Source organism: Meriones unguiculatus, chromosome 21 (assembly GCF_030254825.1).
Source record: "Meriones unguiculatus strain TT.TT164.6M chromosome 21, Bangor_MerUng_6.1, whole genome shotgun sequence".
Lineage (NCBI taxonomy): Eukaryota > Metazoa > Chordata > Mammalia > Rodentia > Muridae > Meriones > Meriones unguiculatus.
The window spans coordinates 32,638,133-32,645,949 of NC_083368.1; the positions used below are offsets into that span (position 1 = coordinate 32,638,133).

The 7,817-nt window shown below is 38.7% G+C and overlaps 1 long non-coding RNA gene across 1 annotated transcript; it reads left to right on the forward strand.

Annotated features, from left to right (window-relative positions):
* Positions 1-1,099: 1,099 nt before the first annotated feature.
* Positions 1,100-7,597, forward strand: LOC132649745 (uncharacterized). The gene is made up of 3 exons (XR_009588261.1): positions 1,100-1,230; positions 1,964-2,132; positions 7,062-7,597. It is a non-coding gene; the product is annotated as an uncharacterized LOC132649745 (long non-coding RNA).
* Positions 7,598-7,817: the final 220 nt, after the last annotated feature.

The window sequence follows — 7,817 nt, forward strand, 5'->3', positions numbered from 1 at the left end:
ATTCTGGAGTAGAAATGAATAAACAGGAAGCATAGAGCAAGTTGGCTAAATTGGCACTGCAGGCATCATCGATCCTGTTGTCCCTTTTTAACTGCAGACTCAGATCCCAAGCAACGTCCTTTCTGGGTAGCACTCTTCTGACTCACAGTGAGGGCCTTCAGGCTAGGCCTCCTCGACTATCTGCCTCCACTTGAGCCTGGCGTCTTCTGAGCCTCCAGACTTTAGTAGTCTCGTTCCCCAATGTCAGCTCAGTCCAGCCCTCTCTATTTACTTCCTTTCTGCTCCAAAGCCTCATCCATGGGCACAGCCAAGGGTCAACCACTAGCTGTAGATTTCAGGACCAGAATCCCAGAGATGGAAGTAAAAGACACCAAACACTAGATTCACAAATTGTCAGTTCTGTTAAGCGGTCAGAAAGATTTTTTTCCAACACTGTAGGAAGAGCTGAGGACCCTTCTCTTATGCCATCCTTAAGAACACCCAGCTTAAAGGACCACCTGGAGGATAAGCTAAATGTTGCATGCACTCCTAAGACTCCATGCCAGGCAGAGCCCTTCATGTATGCTTCTTGGAGTTCCCTCTCAGACCTCCCTCTGGCTGGTGTTCCATTAATTCAGTATGACCCGCACTTCATACAAAAACCTAGTTCCATCTGTTTCATGTTTCTTTCTGGACCCTTTAATGTCCTAATGTCACTTCTTTTGGAGGAAATATTGAAAGCTGAAAGTAGCAGATAAAGATTTGTGTGCAGGAAGGAAGCTGTCAGCACAGATGTATGGTATAATTTTTACTAAAAGTTCAATATCACCTTAATGTGTATTTGGGAGGGAAGCTATAAATATAATGTTCCCTCCAAATGGGATCATAAAACAATAAGAATATTTTCATGTTTTTTTTTTTTTACCAAGTCTGAGGCAGTTTTATACTACATGACTTCTGATTCGGTGCCATCACTATTGTGATTTCTTTAGAAAGGAAGGGAAAGGAAGGAAAGGAAAGGAAGAGAGAAGAAATAGGAACTTGATTCTACTTTAGTTCTCTCCCTAGTCAGTCAAGAGCATACAGGCATCTGGCTTAATATTCCAGAATCCAGTCCTGTCATGGTGGCAACATGCCAGTCATCCCAAGACTTGGGAGATGGAAGCAGGAAGATAAGAAGCTCAAGGGCAGCCTCAGCTACGTGGCAAATTCAAGTCCAACCTGGGCTCCATAAAATCCTGTCTCAAAAATGTAAGTAAATATAATTTAAAAATTTTTTAAATAAATAATTTTAACTTTGCTGGGTTTATCATGAGGATTTCATAGAATTATGTTGACAAAGTGAATCACAATAACAAGTATTGAGGTAAAATGAGCTGAGGCCTATTTAATACATGGATGCTTCTCTGTCTCCTTCAGAAGATAATAATCTAACTGGAGTCAGAGCCACCTACTGCTGATGGACACTTTCACACAAATGCACTCATTCGCGCTCTTCTGACTCACAGTGAGCACTCTAAATCCTCCTTCCGTGATAACATCAGAGGGAGGTTTCCCATGAAACATGCTGAACAACAAAACAACATCACAGTACGCTAGAGTACATGAACAGCTTCCCCTGCCCGTCTTCACCGCTCATACTCCCAGAACCCCTTGGGGGGTTGTGACCAACCATATTTAAACCTATCAGGCAAATGTTGCTTTTCTATTGCTTTGATAAGACACCATGACCAAGGCAACGTATAGAAGAAAGACTTTATTGGGGCTTACAGTTTCAGAAGGTTAGAGCCCATGATCTGTGGCGGGGGGTCATGGTAGAAGGCAGACAGGCATGGCTTTGGAGGAGGAGCTAAGAGTCCGCATCTTGATACACAGCCACGATGCAGAAAGGCATGGATGGAATGAATCTTTTGAAACCTCGAAGCCTGGCCCCAGTGACGCATGTCCTCTAATAAAACCACACCTCCTTATCTTTTCCTAACAGTTCCACCAACCAGGGACCAAGAATTCAAATAGATGAACCTATAGAGGTCATTCTCATTCAAACTATCCCCAGTCACGTGAAGAAATGGAGACTTCAATTTAAACAGTAGTTTCAGAACTATCCTAAAATCTGTGGAGCCATGTTCTTCACACCTTGATTCTACTGACATGTAAGTGTGGACATCTGTCTGCTTGCCTGTCTATCTATGTCTATGTGTACTAGGGTATATTGTGGTACATAGGTTTGAGGGCAGTTTATTATACTCCGTAGATTCTTTTAACAGGTCAAAGTAAAAGAAAGCGGAACTAATTCTACTTTTAAAAGCTGTTATTTGGCAAAGTAGACTTTCCCCTGCTAAGGAATAACTAGGAACCCAAGCAGATGACATTTTAAAAAATTATTCCAATGAGGGCAATAAGAGTCTCGGAAAGGAAACCCCACACTACGTACAGGAACATATGGTCTAACAAATTCATAACTGGCTGACTTTTCTTGCAGCTATGGTTCAAATCAAGGTTTTTTCAGGTGTTCAGTTGTGGCTTTGCTGTGAGGAAATGTATGCTGAGCATCTACATAGACAGGCTTTTGCTTGAATCATTTTGATTTAGGTGACAGTGAGTATTATCATGGTCTATAGCAAACACTGATTTTTTTTTTTTTTCTGTTACCTGCCACAACTTGTTTTCATCCTGCCAGGGCATTTCTTTCCTTAGACCAAGAGGGCTTATGTCACCATTTTGAAAGTTCCCTTTCCAGTTAAGTATGTGACATGGGCATGGAATTGTAATAATGGAACAAACTGGTGGATTTGCTTAGCTGACCTGACTAGGGGTTAAACAATTAGGAAGAGTGACATTTAAAATAACTAGGGAAAAAGTGTTAATTGACTCCAGAAATGTTATAGCTGAGTAAGTGTAGCAACGTGAGACCTTCAAATAATAGCAAGTGTTTCTGTTTCTGACTACATGGTCAGTGCTGGAGAAATGTCAACGCGGTGTTCAGTCAAGAAGGCATTAAGAATAGGATGAGCAGAGACTTTCTCTTTGCTTATTCAAGAATTTTATTTTGCTTTAATATATGGGATGGAAAGAGTAGGGGTCACTTGGATATAAATACAAAGAGAAGATTTTAAACTCAAGACAACATTTCTTGGCCAACCAGAGCACCTTTCAAACAAGAAGGACTATTCAGAAGATATAAATAAGTTGCCATGATATGGAGGGCTACTGGCAAGTATTCGGTATCCAAAAATAGTTATTGAATGAGTAAAATGCCAGATAAGCAAAACATTATTTGAAGCTGTTTTTGTAACACTTGTTACATTTAAAGTGTTTCTTAAAAAAAAAAGAAGCTTCTTGAATGTTTGAAAAGTACTTGATAATTATAAATATTATATTTCCATTTTAAAGATCCAACTCCGTTTTGTATCTCTGAATTCTCTGTGTATTATCTGTAATGTTAAGGTTGTATCATATTTTCTTTCTATATCCTCAGGTGATGGTAAAGGCCACATTGGCAAATAGAAATGCTTTATAAATTAAAGAAAGTTTTAAAAAGGCAGCATTCTCTCTGTGAGCATACTTTCCCAAGAGGAGATATGCTCCTCTTGTCCCTGTTCCTCTCCTCAGTACACTAGCAAAAATGCTTGGGATACAGGCAGAGTGTTTCTTTTGGACATTGTAAATCACAAGGATTACTCAAGGAAGGTGTATTCAATTAGCCCAGAGTTGATCCATACTATTTATTTGGCCTTACTTTCTTGGAAGGAATTTCTTTTCTTAGACAGATTTGCTTCTAAGGAAATATTAAAAACATTAAAAAATTAAAAACAAAAAAAAAAACAAAAAAAAAACACCACATCATATTTTCCAAGAGTTAGAATGGGCATTAGTAAAACCTACTACAGGTCCTCATATTACCAACACCTTTAGATTTATATAAAAAAATGTTCCTTGATTATAAGACCTATAACAAATTCCATGGCTTAGGAAGTTTCCTGGCCTCTTGTTCGAAGCTTTCCCCATTACTTCAGTACAATTAATTTGACTTGTAAAGATGCCTGGTTAAAGGGGGTTGAAGGTCTTGGTTAAAATGTAGCGGTCCTTTCCCCTGCCTCTCTTGTTGTCTGTCACTTGCCTTGATATTTGAGAAGTGGCATTGCATGGGTTGCTCCAGAACCTATTATGATGACATTCAAAGTGACCGATGCTTTGTTGGATTTATTTGTCTGGTTTTAGTTTTCTTTTTCCATCCTTTAGTTTAATCCTTTGGAACCCATAATAAGATGCAGGCTTTTAGGAAGAATTACTGTTACTTATTGGGTACCATTAATGCTTTTGTTTTTTTAAAAAATTCTCAATGTCAAGGATTTATTCAAATTAGAATAAGTTTGGGGTTAATAGATCATGGAACTAATATATAAAGAGATTTATGACATAGAAATTTGAACTACGCACTGCATAGGTGTCACTCTTCCATAAATGGTTAGTCTGCCGACTGTTAATTGTATCTCCTGGGCTGTTTTATGGGTCTCAGGGAATACTGTGCTTGCTGCTAAGCGGTCTATAAAGAGGATGAAGAACCAGTTCTTTCTCTAGGTAGATTTACACGTGAATCAGATGTCCAGAACTGATGCAGCTATCATATATCCACTTGAGAATAAAGCCAATACATGTTCCAAATCCAAGGGAGAAGTCAGACAAAGACAGTACTCTACCCCTGGGAGAAAACAAAAAATAAACTTTTTCTTTTTAGCATCTCTCTATCTGTGTGTCTTTCTCTCTGTGTTTCTTATGTGTGTGTGTGTGTGTGTGTGTGTGTGTGTGTGCATGTAGGTAGGCATGTATGCCTGTGTCATGGTGTATATGTAGAGATCAGAGAAAAATTTGCAGATCTGGCTCTCTTCTTCCATCATGTGGGTACTGGGGAACCAATTGCAAGTCGCTAGGCTTGCCAGTGAGCACCTTCACCAGCTGAACCATCTCAAAGGTCCTAGAGATAATAAATTATTTTAGCCCATTTATTGAGACTTCCTGTTACCTTCAGCAAAAAAAAAAAAAAACACCTTAATTAAAAACTGGGGCAGCAAAAACTATCCATTCTTAATGTCCCTTCATCATCTCCTCTTGCCTCCATAAAAATGCTTTGAAGCATGTAGTTTACTGATAAATGACAACTCTGCAAATTTATCTGGAAGAAAATTGTGATCTTAGAGCAGAGATATAATTATTTGTAAAGACTCTTCAGGTATAATCTACTCTGACAGGTGGTTGAATGTGTAGAATTAGCCAGATAATAAACCAGTCTTTGTTGGTTGTCTGCTAGTACCCAGCATCTTTCTGGGATTTAAGAAAAAAAAAAGGTCTGTTATTTGTATTATTTTATGAGAAAAACTATTCATACTTGACTGTCAGTTTCTAAAAGAAATGTGTGTGATTCTAAGCCCAACAGTTCTCATGTTTTTAGGACCTAGTGAGTAAAATGTTCTTGATGAGTTCTGTTGACTTTTCTCTGTTAGCCAACATGAAGGCAGTCAGTCTTTGCCAAAATCATCACTAAAACTATTTTTCATGAGTAATAACAATAATATTTCTTTCCTTTATGACACTTTGACTCTAAGAATCTTCAACCTATATAAATATTCACCTAACAATACACTCAAAATCTCAATATTTGGTTGGTAGGGAAATGAAACCATCAGCAAGAACACAACACTAAGGATGAAACCTAGAATCTTGACTCATTTATCTTTCAAACTTTGTCTCCACCTTCTCATTCAAAGCAAAGTCACATAGGCTTAAGCAGGACAAACACCCAAGCTTTACCACAGATGGATGAGTCATTAATTTTCTTTCCCAACAATTAAAAATCACCGTTTTTCACTTAAAGCTGGCATTCTATTTTTAGTGGTTATTGAGCAAGCCAAAGGATGGGCATGTTAAATTAAGCAGGGCTATCTCAACATCTTACATCTGAAAAATTTAAGAAAATTAAAGAAAAAGACTTGACAATAATTGAAGAGAAAGTTTCTTCAGATATTTGTAAAACTCCCTATTGGGCAAAAGTGAGATTAAAAACCTTTTTCATAGGTTTGAAATAATTCTGTTTCTAAATTGAAAGGTAGGAAAAAAAACACAGAACCCAATTTTTGGAGGCTAAACATGATAATGCCTTAAATTTCCAACATTCTGACTTTTACTAGCTATCAGGAAAAGCTTCAAACTCTATTTAGTACTTAGAATAAGTCAACAGAAATTACATAAAAGTTGATGTTTGACAAATAACTTAAATTTTGAAGAAAATTCACAATAAAACAGATTTTATATTATGTTTAGTAGGCAATAAATGAAAATTAAAAAGCTGATTATAAATTAGCCACTTACACTAATAAAGTAGATCTATCAGAATCTCAATTCAATATTTTATTAATCAATAAATCCACTGATCACTGATTAGTAACTACTCTATCTTGATCCAGGTGGAGTTAGACGTAAAATATCCTCTTAGAAGTAATAAAATGACCACACCCAAGAGGAGCAGATGACGGGAAATAATCAAACTCAAGGCTGAAATCAACAAAATAGAAGCAAAGAGAACAATACAAAGAATCAATGAAACAAAGAGTTAGTTCTTTGAGAAAATCAACAAGATGGACAAACCCTTAACAGGGAAAAGGGGATAGGGAGGTGAGGGAGGAACAAAGGGGAGGGACTGTGGGGAGAGAAAGAAAGGGGCTAAGATTGAAATGTGAAGTGACAACTGGACTGGGCAGAAGATCTCTGGGACAAGCCAGAAGCCTAGGACAAAGGAAACTCCCAGGAAGAGATCAGGGTGACTCTAGCTAAGAATCCTAGCAATGGGGAATATAGAGCCTAAACGGATCACCTCCTGTAACCAGGGAAGACTTCCAGTGTAGGTATTGGGAGACCAGTCACAAAACCTTACACCTATGATTTGTCCTGACTATAAGCTATGCAGGGGAAAAATATGGAGCAGAATTTGAGGGAAGGTCCAGCATATGGTTGGCCCAGCTTGAGACCCATGCCATGAGAGGGAACTCACCCCTGACACTATTAACAATACTCTGCTACACTTACAGACACAACTGTCGAGCACAACTGTCATCAGAGAGGCTTCACCCAGCAACTGATGGAAACTGATGCCAAGACCCACAGCCAAACATTAAGTGAAGCTGGCAGAATCCTGTGGCAGAGGGGGATGAAGGATTGGAGTCAAGGGCACTTCAAGAAAACCTACAGAATGAACTAATCTGGACCCATAGGGCCTCACAGATCCTGAACTGTCAACTAGAGAGCATTCGTGGGACACACCTAGGCCCTCTGCACATATGAAACAGTTGTGCAACTGTGTCTCCATATGGGACTCCCAAAGCAGGAGCAGGGGCTTGGGATCCCTTTCCCCTAACTGGGTTGCCATGTCTAGACTCAGCAGAAGAAAATGTGCCTAATCTTGCTTCAACTTGATATGTCAAGATTGGTTGATATCCATGGGAGGCCTCTCCTTTTCTGAGGAGAGGGGGAGGAGGGATTTGTGGGGACAGGAAGGGAGGGACTGGGAGGAGAGGAGGGAGGAAAAGCTATGATCAGGGTATAAAGCAAATAACTTAATAAAAAAAGAAAGAAGAAAAAAGAAAGTCTCCTGATGAGTACTGATAGACTAGGATCAGAAGGAAGGAGAGGAAGTCCTCCCCTATTAGTGGACTTGGAGAGGGGCATGAGTGGAGAAGGGGGAGGAAGAGTGCTATAGGGGAGCTACAAAGTGAATAAACTGTAATTAATAAAAATTAAAAAATAAAAAAACAAACGAAAACAAAAAACCTAAAAACAACAACAAA